This window comes from Xyrauchen texanus, chromosome 13, assembly GCF_025860055.1.
Source record: "Xyrauchen texanus isolate HMW12.3.18 chromosome 13, RBS_HiC_50CHRs, whole genome shotgun sequence".
Classification (NCBI taxonomy): domain Eukaryota; kingdom Metazoa; phylum Chordata; class Actinopteri; order Cypriniformes; family Catostomidae; genus Xyrauchen; species Xyrauchen texanus.
In genome coordinates, this window is record NC_068288.1 from 28,445,443 (window position 1) to 28,464,777 (window position 19,335).

The 19,335-nt window shown below is 42.1% G+C and overlaps 1 pseudogene; it reads left to right on the forward strand.

The window, feature by feature from the left end:
• The first annotated feature begins 4,066 nt into the window (after nt 1-4,066).
• On the forward strand, nt 4,067-18,217 carry LOC127653754 (interleukin-12 receptor subunit beta-2-like; annotated as a pseudogene).
• Nucleotides 18,218-19,335: the final 1,118 nt, after the last annotated feature.

The window sequence follows — 19,335 nt, forward strand, 5'->3', positions numbered from 1 at the left end:
ACATTTAATACACTAAGATGCAAATGCATGGAAAAATATTGTATTTATTGTGGCAGAGCTGGAAAAAACTTTCTGAATATCTTTCTGATATTCTCAGTTCTACGCAAATACATGTGGAGGGCACACACAGGACACAAAGCCTTCTGCCTCGCATGTTCCAGATTGGTGAAAGAAGGTGGGTGGAAAACGCTGAGCTCTAACAGCTCCCCTGTGAATTTTGGGAAGCACTTATGCATAAAGGCTGGATTGGGTCTTAGAGAAACCTTTTGCATGCCCGAGGAAAATCTTGTACAAGAAGAATGATCAGATATGTCATGCAGATCACTGACATGCCTGGCTGATGACAACACCAGGAGTAAAGCTGTTTTATAGTGACTTTAAATAAATATTCTCCAAGGGCTCGAAGGCTGCTGTGACAGAAAAGCACCTCAATGCTCACTCAAGGGTCTTGAGGTCCCACTCAAGAACAAGCTTTCTAGTCACTGGCACAGAACGGCGAGCACCCTTCATGTATGTATGTATGAATGAGAGGATCATGTCCCACTGTTGCGTCACTAAAGCCAATGTGGCAAGCAGAAATGACTGCCACATAAACCTTGATGTCGAAAAGGATTTACCCTTGTCCAGAAGGTTTTGTAGAAAGCATAGCATGTCAGTGACTGAACAGTGATATGACACCAAATGATGTGTATGTAGGAACAGTACGTGTGTAAAGAATTTAATTAAACTGTCCGCATTCTACATCATTATTATGTAGGGAAATTTATAATGGAATAAGCCTTGTTCGTCAACCATTAAAAGAAAGATAAATGAAAAATAATTTGCTTATTTGTCTGAATAAAATTCTCCAGCATTAAAATCTCGCATTGGATCCGCTCACAATTTCCATTGTAAGGAATTAGCTTTAATAAGGGAATTATGATTAATTCAATTGATCAATACAATTCTCATGGCTTATTGCGATTAATATCACACATATTTTAGTTTGAGCTTTAAAGCAAGCTCTTTTAAAATCAAGTAACGTGATTGTTTGTAAAAATATACCACAGTCAAGTTATCTTTGAATACAAACAAACTTTATTTCTATTCTAAACATAAAACTAATCTAACACATAAACCATGAAACAGGTTGGTGAGTAAAGTGACAGATTGTGAAAGGAATGATCAAAACAGAAAAAATAAATGTATGGAGTCTTTAGACAATGCCTTAAGATTACCTAAAGTATTTAAATAATATGCCAGCATTTTCAGCAAAAGATGTCTGGAGATGTACTTGCGTGTCGTTGCGTTTCCTTGCGTTGCTTGGTTCTTTGGCATTTGAAGAAAGTTCTTCTGTTGATCTTTTGAACTCTGTTAGATCATGGATATCTGTTGTATCGATGGATGATGAGGCTGGCTTTGAAGCGAGGTCTTCCATCACGTGTGTGAACCGTAGAGCAGAGAGTGAGAGGCTTCCTCAGGACTTCGTGTCCCGAGCTTCCTTGGACTCTACATGGCACGGAAGCTGCAAGCCACGAGGGCAAGAGTGCAGAGGAATGAGGAGCTGCAGAGGAAGCGGAAGGAGTAATAGAGCTGAAGAAGAGAGTGGACCTCCAAAGACCTCTTCTTTGGTTGGAAACTTTTGAGCTGAAATTGTCTGCGCCCCAAAGATGTCCTGAGCCAATCAGACATGGATTTTCAGAGTCACATGGATAACTGATCTATCCTTTTCAATGTTTATTTACAGTCCTTTGTGTAAAGGGTTCTTACAAATTTCCCACTCAAAATAGTGCATGTTTAATCATGAACTTTTATATCTCAAATACAACTGAATACATAAAAACATTTATTATCATAAACATTCCTGAATAGCAAAAAGAATTTCAACAATAGTAAACATGAGGTGTTTTATCCTGAATAGTTACCATTCTTAAAAAAAATTCCATTAAATTCCAGAGTAAAGATTATAATCATTGATTTTACAATTATAAGTGATTACAAAACACTACACATATTTGAAAAGGTACATCAGGCTATAATCATAGATTTTTCAGTTATAAATGTGATCACAGGTCATAAAGTCATTTTGAGAATTATCTAGGAAGGCAAGGTATTGTGTAAATTTTTAGTCCAAATGCATTTTGTATATTTTAGAGGGTTAAATGATGGAAAAATCCAAACTCGCGTCCATGGGGCTTGTAACCCAGGATCTTTAAAATAGATGATAATAAAAAACATTATTCCAATCCAAACTACTTGTATCAAAATGTATTTTTTCATTAATTTCAGCTTTTAATGAGAATTTTATTCTCTGGACGCCACACCTTAGAGACCTTTAATAAAGTTATGAAAACTCAATTCAATAATTAATTTAAAAAAAATTGAGTTTTTAGATTGACCTTTAGTTCGCCTGCTTTAAACTGAAACCCATGCAATGAACATTGCGTAACTGTGGTAACATTTTTGCTAAATAAAATTATGTGGTTCATTACATGTACTGCGGCAGTTCCGAAGTGAAATGTCCACTGCTTGGCACTTAAAGTGAGTCAAATGTTCTCATGAAGAGATGGTTAAGGCTAATGTTCCATCAAGATTTAAATCAACAATAATTTTTACTTTTAAATCAACAATACTTTTTACTTTTAAATCAACAATACTTTTTTTTACTTTTTATGACACTATCGGTTAGGTTTAGGTTTTAAAGTTTAGGGTATCCATTTGCACATTAGCAAATGTGAGATGAAAAACAAAGTTTCTGAAGCAACCATGTCATTTTGTGGTGCTTATATGACACTTTGGGCTCACGTGTCAACTCACGTGCTCTTCAGGACTCGTACCTTGGTCTTTTGTATTGCATATGTAACACTCTATCAGTTGAGCTACCACTCAGGTTGATCACATTTAAACAATGAGACATGTGATATAGTTAATGTGTTATATGTCATAAGATTGCATTATGTGAGGAACAGATTGAAAACTGTTTATGAACTGATAATCTGTCAATTTACTCGTGATTTGAATGAAAGGGGATAAAAGTAATTGTTTTAGCACCTCTAGCGTTCATTCTACCAGGAAATTGTCGTGTTATGTACAACAGGCACATAAAAATTGTTTTCCAAAAATTGTGTTATTGTAACATAATTGTTTGGCCAGGTTGTGAATGCCACTAGGGGAGAAATATGACAGTCATAAGAGACAGTATAAAGGCGACTTTCAAACCAATTCAACAGCATCCTCTCTCACGTAATCTCCTTTTTTGATGTAATTCTAGCTAGGAAAAAAGTTACTTTTTACTTTTTTAATACTGAAGTTTAATTTGATGTGAATACTTTTTTTTACTTTCACTCAAGTATATTTTTGGTTAGATACTTGGACTTTTAAATTGAGTAATATTTTCACTCAGTATCCATACTTTCACTTAAATATAATTTTGAGTACTTTTTACACCCCTGCTTTCATTGTATGTGCCTACAGTGCCAAGATGACAGTATTTAGTCCTATTTAAAAAGACCAACAGAGCCACCTAATGGAGAAACTATATAATGAATTTTCTGACTTAAAAGGAAATCACTATCAGTGCCCTCTAAAACAGTTACTGGGTCAGGGGTGATATGATAATTATGGTACATATATCTGTATATTATATTTATTTTGTCATATAGAACATTGTCAAAGTGATTTACCCAGTTTGAACAATCCTTTAATCATCAGTGTCTATTTAATTTTGCTGCATCTTTCAGCCGTACACATCAGAAGATTACAAAGACAATTTGATAGAATATAAGTTAACCTATAAAGAAGATTATATTATAATTATACTATAGGAATATTCCTATAAAGCTGGTGTGTGTGTGTGTGTGTGTGTGTGTGTGTGTGTGTGTGTGTGTGTGTGTAGTTTTATCAATGCAAAAATACTTTCTCATATCCTATCTTAACATGTAGAGATAACTATAAGTAAGTTGGTTGATTTCCCCAAAAAGTGTAAACACTTTGACTCTGTAGCGCTTTCAAAAATTGCTTTGTTTGTTGGAGCGGACCGGCCAGCTTGACATAGCAACATCGGCTCAGCATGGCATGAGATTGGGCCATGACAAAGTTCTGTAACTCTCTCTTAAGGAGGAAGCAGGAGCCAGATAACAATCCACGTAAGTCTATTTATTTTCACAATACTTTGCAGTATCACACACTGCTTGCTTTTGAGCAACAAACACCCCAGATTCTGCTGCGTACATCTCTCTCCCTCTCCTCTGGTGGTTCGTACAGCCCTTTTATCCCTCCCAGCTCTCACTGCAAACACAAACAGCTGTAAGATCTAATTTCCCACAGGTGTCAATCCTTACCATTCTTCATCTCTTGGCCTCGCGCTCCACAGAGCTCGGCCACGCCCACATCACCACACCTTGGCTTGGGGCAGGACTATCTGTTTTTTCGACCAATGTCAGACACAGGGTGTATTCAGAAATCAGTTTGAAAACAAGGTTTATTTTTGCAATTCTTTTTGGTTACACTAGTGTCGCAAAAATTATCTAACGGCTAAAGCTTAAAACCATGAAATTATAAACAATTATAAATTGCAAAAAATATACATACATGAGAACACTTCTGAATGTACAGAGCTATAATAGGCAAAGGTTGACTACTTTGAAGAAGCTAAAATAGAACATAGCTTTAATTTTCTATTTACAATTTTGATTGCTACACAATTCTTCCTACGTGTCATTTCATAGTTTTGATGACTTTACTATTATTTTAATGTAGAAAATAGTAATAATGTGTGGCTGTGTCCAAACTTTTGAATTATGACTTACAATAGCCTTTTTGTGCATCACAGGTAAACTGGCCCCCATTATAACATATTTAACTCCAGAAGCAGGAGGCAGTATGTATCTAGCCTGGGACTTGCCTTATTACATTTAGGCTGTGAAAGGTGTTCTTGGTTTTGTAGTTCAATGGCATCAGAGCCCAGTGCACCTACATTGGAAGAGATTAGGAAAAGACTACAAATCTACATTACTGAAAGGTAAAACATAGTATTCAACAAATCCATCACAGATGTTTTTAACAAATCTGAATAATATAATATTGTGGAAGAAAGGATACAAAACAAGTATGTATCATCTGGAATGAGGTTATATGGTGATGTCCCTTATCCAAAATATGTTTAATTATAAAGTCATTAAACTATTCTGAACTTGTACTTTCAAGTTTGAAAGCTGCTGTCCTTTGCAACATTTAAATATACATCGAGGAAGCCAGTGGAGTTTCTGACCCTGCTTCTCGTCAAGTTTATGCAAAAGAAGAGAGTAAGTCTAGTTCACTTCCAGTATATTTGTGGTGTTTGTCTTTCTCATCTCATACTTAGTGTATAGATTTATGATGATGCTGATGATCATTTTTTTTATGTGGTTGATATTCAAGTCAAGTCAAGTGGTTTTTATTGTCGTTTCAACCATATACAGTTAGTACAGTACACAGCAAAACGAGACGACGTTCCTCCAGGACCATGGTGCTACATAAAAACAACAAAGGACCAACATAGGACCACATGAGACTACACAACGAAATAAAATACCTATATAAACTACCTATATATACCTATATAAAGTGCACGTGCAAACATGTGCAAAAAGTACAGGACAGTACAACAAATTACTGACAATGAACAGGACAATAGACAGTGCAGCGCCAACCAGTACTCAGTAGTGCAAAAAGATGATAGTTTCTAAAAATGTAAACATAACATACTATGAGATAATGTTCTATGCACTTAGCAGTTATTGAGGTAGCAGACAGTTATAAAGTGACAGTTATTAAAGTGCAACTCAGGACACGTTTGTGTCAAACCAGTCTCTGAGTATTGAGAAGTCTGATGGCTTGGGGGAAGAAGCTGTTACACAGTCTGGCCGTGAGGGCCCGAATGCTTCGGTACCTCTTGCCAGACGGGAGGAGGGTAAAGAGTTTGTGTGAGGGGTGTGTGGGGTCGTCCACAATGCTGGTTGCTTTGCGGATACAGTGTTTTTTGTAAATGTCTTTGATGGAGGGAAGAGAGACCCCAATGATCTTCTCAGCTGTCCTCACTATCCTCTGCAGGGCTTTGCGGTCCGAAACGGTGCAGGTCCCAAACCAGGCAGTGATGCAGCTGCTCAGGATGCTCTCAATAGTCCATCTATAGAATGTAGTGAGGATGGGGGTTGGGTATTATTATTATTATTGTTGTTGTTGTTGTTGTTGTTAGTAATAGTAATAGGGTGCAACATTTTTCTGATTCATGAGATCATTGTGTGTAATTGTCTAAAGTGTGATTTTGAAGCAATTTTCCAGGGGCCAAAGGCCCTATTAAACACATTGTTTTCTTAATGGGGTTGAGGCAGAATGATCCGCCCCTCCTTCTCGTAGGGCCGCCTTCCCCTCTCACCTGCCGCTGGCCTGAGAAGTCAGCCCGCCAAGGACGCCGCCACCCCTCATACTCAGCTCATGCCTGTGCCATTCCATAGACATTACCCCAGCCTTCACAGAGCCCTGTCTTACTGCAAGCTCTTTATTACGAACACTATTACCCCTGGACACTTTATTTGACCCTTTTATAGACATTTTTATTTTATTAATATTTCCAATAAATGCCTCTCCAATGCTTGATGCCACACCCTCTGTGTCTGTCTCTTGCTCACCCTGCCACAGGTGGAATAGATTTGTCATGAAAAATGTTCAAAGTGGGCTCACATTGACTGATCCAATCACAATGGAGATTCATTTGTCAATATAATACTTAAGATGTAATGAAATGTGAAGTGTGATTGAAATGAACAGGACATTATGCACCCTTTTCTGAAGTGGTTACTTTAAATAAGCAATATGTACATTTGTTACTCAAAAGAGCATCTTGCTGTCTCAAAAGTATTTGCATAAGTTGACAAATTGTGCGCTATTACTACTGCCCCAGTATCTACACGTATCACTTTAAAACCCCAGGGGGCCTTTTACCCCAAGAAAGGGAGCCTTTTACACCCTTTTTTTTCTTTCTTTCTTTTTTAAATACATTTTATTCAAAACAACCTTCTGTTGTTAGTTTTCACAGAAATTATGTCGCTCCATCAATATTTAATACAGATACATTTATTTCTTGAATCTTGATACACTTTGTGATCAGAACATTTTTCCTTAGAGTGTTCCTTTAGCCCCGTTGTACCCTGTTAAGTTTAGTAAGTTACCACAAGGGGGCAGATAATTTTTTAGAGTGCAGATGGATTGGTGTTAAGTTGCCACTAGGGAATTTATGGTCTATTTAAGAAGTTAATACAGTTGCAGTTAGGATAGTTATCAAGCAGTTATTAATTGTTCAGCATTTTCCTGCTCAGTAATTGAAGGGCCCTCAATCTGATTTTTTATTTTTCAGGTCCACTGACTGGTCCAGATGTATCAATTACCACTGTTGGGGAAAAGCAAATTCTGATCCAATGGGAACAGCTTGACCAAGGAAAACAGAGAGGATTTATTAAATTATACCATCTACATTCAGAGACACAGAGACAAGAGACTTATTGAGAACAGTTGAGTAAAATGGCTGTTTGTAATTGTTTAGAGCTTGTGGTTTGTGTCTGTAAAAGTCTGTGAATGCGGCTGGGGGAGGAGAGCCATGCAGTTCATGGTTTGTGCACACAGAATCACAACATTTGTTTATACGTTAACAACACTCTCTCAAGCAGGATTGGTTTCACAACACTTCAGGTGTCTTTAACCTCATCCCACAAGTGATGCATTGCACCTTCGTGCATTTAGTTCTGTGGAAAGACTCTACCTGTCTTTGGCGTGACACTCATCACTGTCATACCCACAGTTTAACAGCAGGGTTTTCCACCATTTACTTCACATCCTCTTCCAGTAACCCCACTCCCCTACAAGTCTACATCACTAGTCTGGAAATTATTTCGAGAGCTTGTTCTGAGCTTACACTAAAAAAATTTTTTATTATTCATAGAGTCGGTCAAATTGTTAAAGACAATGGGATTTTTTTTTTATATATATTTCACCAGCAAACCCTAACAATCGTCCACACCCTTGCAATTATAACTAACGGTTTTCTTAACTTCTTAAGTTCTTTCCAGACTGATCACACTGTGAATTTGGCAGCAGGAGGTCAAAAGTTCTGTTGCTAAAATCGGTCAGTACTTATCGAAATTCAAAAAATAGAAATGTTGTTAAGGTGAAATGTTCACAGGGTGGTGCCAAAAGCGAATTGTATTGTTTATGTGAGAATATTTAATTCCTCGTTTCCTGTTGTCTTGGGGTGTTTTCCAAACAGCATTTCTGCGCCCTTGACGGGCACTGTGGGAAAGGGAATGCCATTCATAGGGTTGTACCAAACTAAAGTAAGAAAATCATTTATTTTGCAGTACATACAGTAATGCAATGCTCCTTTGTGCCCGAATCAAGAGCTTTGTCCTTTGGAGTGAGGGCATAGGGATGATATCTTTTGATTGGAATTTACCCTTGGAGTGAATGTGATTACCTCCTTCTATCCCTGGAATAATAACTAACATTGTATGGATCACAGCAAAGTCTTTTCAGTAGAACCCAGTGTTAGGTATTTTCCAATTACAAAGTAATTAGTTAATGTCATCAAAGTATTTACAAAGTAGTGCTTGTCAGATTGCAGTTACTTACTGTAGAACAAAACAAGGAAAGCGGTGTAAACTTAAAGGGTCAGTCTTTTAATCTTTTTCTCAGGGTCTCCAGAGACAGCCTTTTCTTCTTTTCTCTCTCTCCTTTGCTCCGTCGCTCCTGCCCTTTTTGTGCCGCTCTCCTCATGTTACTGCAATCAGACACAGGTGTTAGTCATCATTTAGCTCAGGTGTGAGCGCCCTTACTGCTTTTCTCTCCCGGACAGGCGCTTGACCACGCCCCCGCTGCCACATACCCCCACCGCCCGACTCAGGCCGGGGCGTCATCCGGCCTGCCTACCACTCCCCCCCCATTTCTGGAGAGGAAGTCAGCGGCAGCCATCTGCACCCCCGGTCTGTGGACCACCTTGAACTTAAAAGGCTGGAGGGCCAGATACCAACGGGTGATCCGGGCGCTCAGTATCTTTCATGCGGTGGAGCCACTGCAGTGGGGCGTGATCCGAGCAGAGGGTGAAGGCTCGCCCCAGCAGGTAGTATCGGAGGGTGAGGACCGCCCACTTGATGGCCAAACACTCCTTCTCTACGGTGCTGTACTTAGTCTCCCTCAAGGAGAGCTTCCGGCTAATGTACAGCACCGGCGCTCTCTCCCTCCACCAACTGCGAGAGCACGGCGCCCAACCCTCTGTCTGAAGCGTCCGTCTGCAAAACAAAAGGGAGAGAGAAGTCAGGTGCATGCAAAAGCGCCCCCACAAAGTGCAGCTTTAATCTCTGTAAACGCCTGTTGGCACTGCTCTGACCACTGGACCGGATCTGGAGCCCCCTTTTAGTAAGGTCAGTCAGCGGGCTGGTGACATCCGAATAATTAGGTACAAACCGCCTGTAATAGCCAGCCAGCCCCAGGAACTGCCTCACCCCTTTTTGGTCTTGGGTCTAGGGCAAGTCGCAATCGCCGCTGGTCTTGTCAATTTGGGGTTGCACCTGGCCATGACCCAAGTGGAACCCCAGATACCGTACCTCCACACGCCCAACCGCAAGCACTTTTTCGGGTTTGCCGTGAGCCTCGCCCGCCGCAGCGATCTCAGGACGGCCCTCAGATGTTGCAAGTGCCGCTGCCAATCATTGCTATAAATGATGATATCATCTAGATAAGCAGCGGCGTAAGCAGTATGTGGTCTGAGGATCCTATCCATGAGGCGCTGAAACGTGGCTGGTGCCCCGAACAAACCGAATGGAAGCGCCACGAATTGGTGTAATCCGAACGGCGTGGTGAAGGCCGTTTTTCACGGGATATTGGTGTCAAGGGATCTGCCAATAACCCTTCGTTAGATCCAAGGTCGAATAAAACCGAGCAGAACCTAACCGATCGAGCAGTTCATCAACACGGGCATTGGGTGCGCGTCAAATTTAGACACCGCATTGACTTTTCTATAATCCACACAGAAACGCACAGACCCGTCGCTCTTGGGAACAAGGACGACCGGGCTGGACCAATCGCTGTGAGATTCTTCTATTACTCCCATGTCCATCATCGCGTCCAATTCTTCCCGAACTATTTTCTTTTTATGCTCGGGCAAGCGATAAGGGCGGCAACGCACCACTACGCCCGGCTCGGTCTCGATATGGTGTTGTATGATGTCTGTACGGCCCGGTAGAGGAGAGAACACGTCTGCAAACTCCTTTTGTAGTTCGGAAACCTCTGCAAGTTGGCGTGGTGAGAGGTGGTCTCCACAAGGAACCGGGTGTTAGGGTCGCAGGCTTTGTTTACCTCCGGTCCGAGCTCCGCCCTCTCCAGAACTACCGCTGCCAACGTCACAGAGGCCGCCTCTTCCCTCCACAATTTCAGGAGGTTGAGGTGATATATTTGACGCGCGCCTCTATCGGTACGTTTAACTTCATAATCGAGGTCCCCTACTCGTCGTGTGACCTCAAAGGGTCCTTGCCACTTAGCGAGTAATTTTGAGCTCGATGTTGGGAGTAATACAAGCACTTTATCTCCCAGTGCAAATTCCCGTAGCTGAGCACCCCTGTCATACAGCCGGTGTTGGCGTTCTTGAGCCTGGAGCAAATTCTCCTGTGCTAATTACCCCAGTGTGTGGAGTTTTGCTCGAAGATCAAGAACGTATTGAATTTCATTTTTGGCACTAGAAGGTCCCTCCTCCCAAGTTTCACGGATGACGTCGAGGACCCCGCGTGGGCGTCGTCCGTACAGCAGCTCAAATGGGGAAAATCCCGTGGAGGCTTGCGGGACCTTTCGTACTGCGAATAACAGGGGGTCCAGCCACTTATCCCAATTCCTAGCGTCTTCGTGCACGAATTTACTGAATCATATTTTTGAGTGATTTATTAAATCGTTTCCACCAGCCCATCCGTCTCGCGGATGGTACACACTGGTGCGAATCGACTTAACGCTCAATAATTCATAAAGTTCGCAAAGTGTTCGTGACATAAACGTAGTGCCTTGGTCGGTGAGGATTTCTTTCGAACCCCACCCGGAGATTATCTTGAAGAGTGCCCCGGCAACACTGCGTGCTGAGATGTTGCTCAGAGGCACTGCTTCCGGATATCGCGTTGCGTAATCCACCAGGACTAACACAAAGCGATGTCCGCATGACGCCCGCTCTAATGGCCCGACGAGGTCCATTCCAATTCTCTCGAAGGAACCTCGATCAATGGAAGGGGGCGCAAAGGCGCTTTTGGGGTGGCCGGTGGGTTTACCAGCTGACATTCGCGGCACGCCGCACACCACCTGCGGACGTCGCCGCCAATGCCCGCCAATAGAAACGGGCTATTAGACGGAAAAGTGTTTTCCGCTCCCCTAGGTGACCGGCCATAGGATTATAGTGAGCCGCCTGGAAAACCATTTCCCGGCGGCTCCGTGGGATCAACAATTGTGTCACCTCCTCCTTTGTTTGAGCGTCCTGCGTCACTCTATATAACCGATCTTTAATAAGCTAAAAATACGGATATGAAATGGCGACACCCGGCCGGAGTTGTTGACCATCGATTACTCTCACTTGGTCAAAGGCGTGCTTAAGGGTTTCATCCCGCGACTGCTCCAAGGGGAAGTCCCCCTCAGGGAACTCCCTGAGAGGAGGGGTGACCCTCGCCCCTTCCCTCGTCACTCGGAGCAGCCGAGGACGGCCCCGCTCCGCCTCCCCTGCCAAAGCATCGCACATCACACACCTCCTCACTTTCATGCAGGACCCATCCGCACAAACTCCCTCTAATACATTTCTAAAATTCGGCCAATCAGTACCCAAGATTAGCGGATGGGTGAGGCGGAACTAACCGCTGCCTCCACACTATGTTTTTCTCCCCGAATTTGATTGCTAAAGTCACCATGGGGTACTTGTGAATATCCCCATGCACACACCTCACCCTCACCCGTTTAGCTGTGCCCAAAGCCCGGGTTGAACCAAGCGTTGGTGGATGGTGGTCTGATTACAGCCGGTATCCATCAATGCTTGGTATGTACCCCTGGATCCTTACCGGGACCCGGTACGCTCCAGCCCGACCGGGGCAGCCTGCGGGACATCGGAGACCCGCACCACCGTCCCCACCTCCATCAGCGGACACTGATCCCGAAGTGGTCCGGGTCTCCGCATCTCCAACAGACCGGCCCAGGCGCCACGGCCGCACCCGTGCTGGCGGGCGCCACCACCTGAGGAGGAGAGCGGCTGAAGGACGGGAAGGGTTAGGCGGGTTCTCCCACAGCCGGGAAGTTGGTCTGATGTATCCTCCACGCCTGCGGGAGGCAGGAACGGGCCCTGGGGAGAGAGCAGAGCGAGAGGGAACAGGGGGAAACAGGGGAAGACACAGGGGAAGGGGAGAGAGAGAGAGGGGAGGGCTCATCTGCCCTCGGCATCGCCGCCAGGTGGTCCTCCGCGAAGCTGAACAGCTGCCTCCAGCGACGCCGGGCGGTGGCACTGGACCCATTCCGCCGTTCTCCTGGGCAGTCTTTGCGTAAATTGCTCCAGTACCACCTGATCGATGACTCCTCGACGTCGCGGTCCCCCGCGAGCAGCCACCGCCGACAAGCGTCCCGGAGCCGTTGAACAAACGCAAACGGGCGGTCGGACTTCTCCAGCTTCATGCTCCGGAAGAGCTGGCGATTCTCTTCCGGGCTCCGACCAACCCGCTGCAGAATGGCCCTCTTCAGGTCAGAGTAAGCCAGGAGGTTCGTCGCTGGTAGTTGTTGTGCCGCGAGCTGTGCTTCCCCGGACAGGAGAGGAATTAGACGGGCTGCCCACTGTTCGGGCGGCCAGCCCCAGATTTCAGCCGTCCTCTCAAATAGGTCGAGGAAGGCCTCAGGATCGTCTGCCACCCCCATCTTCTGTAACATGGGCGGGGGCAGCGTAGCGTGGGTGTCCGGGGTCGCGGCTGGGGCTGACGCAGCCTCATGGCTGAGGAGGCTCCGGATAGCGAGTCGGTCCTCTGCCTGAGCCCGCATGATCTCGAAGAACCGCCGATCTTGATCCTGCCGGAGCTCAAGCAGGGATTGTTGGTGGCCTTGATGGAGATTAGCGAGGGACTGGAGGATTTCCGCCAGCTGGGAGGACTCTATGGGGCGACCTTGTTCCATCACAAAAAAAAAAAAAATAGTCCCGGGTTTCTGCACCAATGTAGAACAAAACAAGGAAAGCGGTGTAAACTTAAAGGGTAAGTCTTTTAATCTTTTCTTTTCAGTGTCAACTTAAAGGGTCAGTCTTTTAATCTTTTTCTCAGGGTCTCCAGAGACAGCCTTTTCTTCTTTTCTCTCTCTCCTTTGCTCCGTCGCTCCTGCCCTTTTTATGCCGCTCTCCTCATGTTACTGCAATCAGACACAGGTGTTAGTCATCATTTAGCTCAGGTGTGAGCGCCCTTACCGCTTTTCTCTCCCGGACGGGCGCTTGACCACGCCCCCGCTGCCACACTTACCCAACATTGGTAGCACCACAGGGTAAGGTGAACACATTTGAATTGATGCCTGATGTGGGATGGCGCCTGTCAGTAATTCGGCAGTATGGGTTTGATTTTACAGTGCATAAACATTCAGAAGCAGCATGTTGAATTTCCTGCGATCATGTTGTAATTGCTTCTGTGAATCACAAAATGAAATGTTAGGCAAAATGACAGACTCAGTCAGACAGAATAAAGCCCAAAGTATACTTCTGTCATATGTGAACGCTGAGCGTCCACATGCTGTACAGGACGCATGATGCAATTTTCATCATCAACAGAGTGCTCGAGCACTGAACGCGCACAGCCCAATTTTTTTAACACTGTGTCTTTGAACGTGCAGAATGCTCATGAGCCTGGAATTATTTGCACTTATCAGTGGGTCCAAAAGGTGGCAACACTCACATTTGAGTCCATGTTGTCACGAAGATGTGCTAGAAGAAGATGAAATCGGCGGTAAACAACAGGAGATGAAGGTAAAAATGTCAACCGTGGATGTGCACATGAAGAACTCATGTGTGAGGAGGTCAGGAGATACCTAAATTTCTATAACTCAAGTCTGAAGGACTATTTGGACATCTTAATGTGTCTAAACTCCTGAAGCGAAATAGTCTGGTTTCTTGTTCAGTCATAGCATGCATGCACCAACAGCCTGTGTAGCACAGTCAGATGGAGTACACTTTGACAGGCTCACATTAGACTGTATGCAGACACCGAGCGTTCATGTCAAAATCGTAGTATACTTTGGGCTTTACATACTGCCTAACATCTTTTTTTAGGTGTTTCACGGATGAAAGAAAATCACTCATGAGGGTAAGTTATTTTTTATTTTTGTGTGAGCTATTCCTTTAAGGCGTGTTACTGGGCCAAGATTCAAATCTTGTTGCTACAGATAATTGAAAATCCCCAAATAATGTACTGTTGCATTTATTTTAGGTCAGAATAACTATGCGTATGTAAATAAGCTCATGTTCCCAACAAGATTTTTTCTTGAAAATCCATTTGAATTTAACTTGTTTCACAGCACAGTTTGATTTACTTTAGATAGTTCTTAGATTTTACTATTCCAAAACAAAACATATGGGTGGTGGAAAAAAGATAACACACTCAAAGGGACAGGCCCACATGTCAGACTAAACTGAAACTGAAAACTATTCATTGATGGGCCCCAAATTCACAGGGCTACGACATATGACAATAACTTTAGATTTCTAATTTTATAAAAAAAAAAAAAAAAACTTGCGGTGGCACAAAACTATTAGAGAGTAAACTGTGGTTTATATATGAGTGGGCATGTTTATGCCCTGCCTAGTCCTGCTTGGCACATCATTGTAGTCACACATTCTAGTGACTGCGTAGATCAGTGTCATTGCCTAAATGATTTTAAGAATGGACTAGGCTAGCCAATGTGTTTGTTACTAGAGTGAAAATATTAATGTCCTCTGTCTTCTATGTTATTTACGTGTCTTCTTAGAGCTACAGATCAGGCTGGCACAAATGCGACCCTACAGCTATTCTTAACTTGTGGCTTGAGGCATGACAGGAAGCACAGGCAACAGCGGAAGATATGAGCAAATGTTTCTGTCTCTTCCAACGTAAAGCTACTCTAACCAAGCTGTGAAACAGACATTAGTTACTTATAACTTGGTTAGAGCGTGGCCAAAAAATGTCTGTTATTATCATGTGGTGTAACAACAGTAAAAACGATGAAGAACTAAAAAAAGTAGTCACCATAACAGTTTTTAACCAATGTTAAATATCTCCACCCTGCTGGTGTTAAAAGAGCAGTGCTATGGGACTGTTTAACATTAAAGGGATAGTTCACCCAAAAATGTAATTGACTTTAGGGTAAGTCATAATTGACTTTTGCTCATGTTGTTCCAAACTTTATGGGTTTCTTTCTGCTGTGGAACATAAAAAGAGATGGGATGTTAAACTCTGCCTCCTTTCACTTTCATTTTATCTTTTTTCAATGAAATCGAATGGTGTCAGTTTTGCCTAACATCTCATTTTGTGATCATACAGGTTTTTGGAACAACATAAGGGCTAGTGAATGATGACAGAATTAGAGCCATGACAACTCTTGGAAAGATATGACATGTTAATGTGGGTATGACATATTCATAGGATATTGTTTTTGGCTGCTGCTGTTGCTACGGCTAGAAAATACACAGACATTAAGCATGTGGACATGCTGCTGCTGCCGCACAATTAGACAAAGTGCAAGACATGCACAAACAGATATACAAACAAGGCCCATGTAGCAGATCTAGACACACAGTATGGAGCTTGTGTAGAGGTTGGTTTCAGGTAAAACTCTTGCAGCATACTACAGTAAAACCGGCTTATTTAAATGTTAGACAAAGAGAGAGACCCAAGTTGATTGGCTACCCGATTGCATTTCAAAGGACCAATCAGCTTACACCATGCAAGCCGATTGGCTTAAAATTTCACATGGGAGAGAGCCAATTGGCTAACAGATAGCAAGTTCAAAAAAATGTCAGCTTGCACCACATAGGCCTCTATTTCCATTGGCATGCAAAGCACAGCACCATGTGCAATGACCAGGCGCTATGTCTTATTCAGTTTCATGAGAGCTCTAGTTCTAAGGACAGTTTTCATGCCAGAGCAAGTGGCCTTGGGTGGGAGTATTTGTACTGCCTGTAGGTGTATGTGAGCAAACTGTGGGTGTATTGTATGTTAATGAAGTGCCGCAAATCACAGTTGGCTAATTTCATGAAAAATAAGTAATTGCGCTAAGATGTTTCAATACCACGTCTATTTTCAGTGCAAAGTCCAAACTCAGTTTCTACATTTACAGTTTGCATATATTGCAGACGATGCAATAACCGGAAAAAACCCTCAGAATTTATTTGCACTTGGCCCAACCCATTAGCGTGATGCATGCCTTATTTCACCAAACCCACATGCACCTAGATTTAGCACATGCTTGCATGAAAATACCAAAACCTCATGGCCATGCCCACTGACTTTGTGCTTATGACTTATGGCATAGTGCTGCGCTTGGCGCTAGCACCCTTAAAATTGGGCCCATAGAGTTTATTGTCATAAACTATTGTTATTTTAGTCATGACAACTCTTGGAAAGATTTGGCATGTTAATGTGGTTATAAAATATTGATAGGATATTGGTCTTGGTGGACGAGGTGTGCTATGCTGCTGCTGATGCTGGTGGTGCTGCTGCAGAGCAAATACTGAGGCTTTGTACTGCTAGAAAATACATAGACATACAGAGTTAAGCATGTGGACATGCACCTGCTCCCACACAATTAATCAAAATGCAAGACATACTGCACTGAGCATGTAGGATATGCTGCTGCACAAATCAACATACAAACAATCCCACAACAAAGCAGGGGAGCTTCACAGAATGCATAACACTTAAACATGACCACACAACACCAAGCAGATCTATCACCAAGACTTATGTACTGCTGCTGCTGCTGCGAAGAGCCACGTGAAGCAATAAATGCTACTTTTAAATTTTTCAGTTGTTCTTAGTTATCTGACACTTAAGCATGTTTTTTAGTTAATAGCATTCACATCAAGACTCATACAGTATACACAGACCATGACCAACAGTTGTCAAGCTTATTTGCTAAAGTAGACTATATAGAGTGTAAATAAAGCAAATGCATGCTTTATGAATAATTCTTGATAACTGATGAAACACCAATCATCTGTTTATGATTTGTGTGTTTTCTGCATGCAGAAACTGTGCCTCACAATTTTCCTAGATCTTTCAGCTGGGAACTGATGGTCTACAGAAAAGTTTTGATGTCCTGGTCTCCAGCTGGAACTCTGTGGGCGAAGGGCCCAAAGGAAAAGCTACCACCTGCTACTGTCAAAAAAGCTTGATGTGTACGGATATAGCTAAAACATATCAACCCAACAGGTTGACAACACAACAGGTGCCTTGCCTTTGTGTGCAATAACGAAAATGTATGTGATTATTGCCTTGAGACAATTACATCAGTTTGACCACAAACAAGGATCTGGAAATGTTTTTTCTTTCTCAAGCTGAAGTACTACAGAGCAAAAGAGTTTGGAAGTACAGTATTGGCTAAACCAAAAAGAAAGAAAGAAAGAAAGAAAGAAAGAAAGAAAGAAAGAAAGAAAGAAAGAAAGAAAGAAAGAAAGAGAATTTTTTATAGTAATAAGTTTTGCATTTAAATGTTTTCAATACATTATTCTATTACCAGCATATAGGGATTTGGGTCTAGCTGTGCAAATTTGAACTACAATATAGTAACCTGTAGAATAAATGTTATGGTGTTAGACTACACTGAAAGAAATGTTAACCTAAAAAATGCACTTCATGCATTTAGACTTCTAAATTAACTGGTTTGATTCAAGTCAAAAATACACATCTGAATCAACCTGACTTCATTAGGTTACGCTAACAAGTGTTAGGCCACTTAGAACTAGTTCAATGTGGTTCATTTTGCATTCAGAGTGCATACACAATGCATTATTTATAGGTATTTATGCACTTACAAAGTAATTACACTGATGTTATGCAGAGAAAATTCAGCATTTACTGACACTTGTGTTATTGTGTTCTTTCCAGATGGAATGGTAGCTGGACTTTGTTTGGCAGCTGCTGTTCTATTGGTGATTCTTGCCAATCTGATGTACCTGATGGAGTGGTGGTGGTGTAGTGGTCTTAAGTACATAACTGGTAATCAAAAGGATGCTGGTTCAAGCCCCACGGCTACCACCATTGTGTCCTTGAGCAAGGCACTTAACTCCAGGTTGTTCCGGGGGGATTGTCCCTGTAATAATTGCACTGTAAGTCGCTTTGGATAAAAGCGTCTGCCAAATGCATAAATGTAAATGTAAATGTAAAATGTATAAAATGCGGCAAAGGTGAAGTGCTGAACGAGGGGGTTATGATTTTACTAAGTGTAAAACACTTTGCACTTTCATTTGTTCTAACAGTTTCATAATGTGGTTTATGTCTGCAGTGTTTCAATGTTTCATAATGTTGCAATCAGTCATAATGTAATGTCAAAGTGTATGCAAAACATTCTGAATTATCAACCTGTTGTAAGGTGGTAAAAAAATGGGCATTTTATTTTACGGATAATAAATACCAAATAACATAAACTTGAACATATTTAGCATACTGAATATCTATATAACTAAAAAAAAAATCTCTCTTTACAGAATGATGAAGATGTGTTTGTCGATGGGAGTCACTTGGCTTTTCGAAAATGTACCTAAATTTAACAACAGCAATGCTGTAAAACTTCTGAATTAATTTTCTAAACAATCTAATTTAGTGCAATCAACATAAAAAAGGAGTGATTTTGGGGCTTTTGTCTATTGAAATCAATGTCTTTTATTATCTTGGATAATGCTTACTTTGACATTAGTTTATTAAGTGAATCATGCCGTGATTTCAGAAGATTTGAGACCACAGGTTGCTGGCGATTACAAGGTTGGATATTCATCCATTATCAGTCTTCTGGTGGTGTCATTCAGCTTACATTTCTGGACTTTATAGGAAGTCTCAATGAACACCAACATTACAGCTAAAGATCTACAGGCATTGATTCTGTTGGCTAAAATCAGAGTCCAAGAATCCACTTTTAGGAACACCCTGAACAAGTATGCCTAGGAAGAAACCATAGCTCTCTACAAGAACATTTCAACATTACTACAGTAATGTAATCAGCACTGCGGACACATGCTGACAATGGAGCCCTTTAACTAAATTACAGAACACTTCTTTTTTTTTTTCTTTTTGTAAAAAGAAAAAAACCCTCTTCCTCACC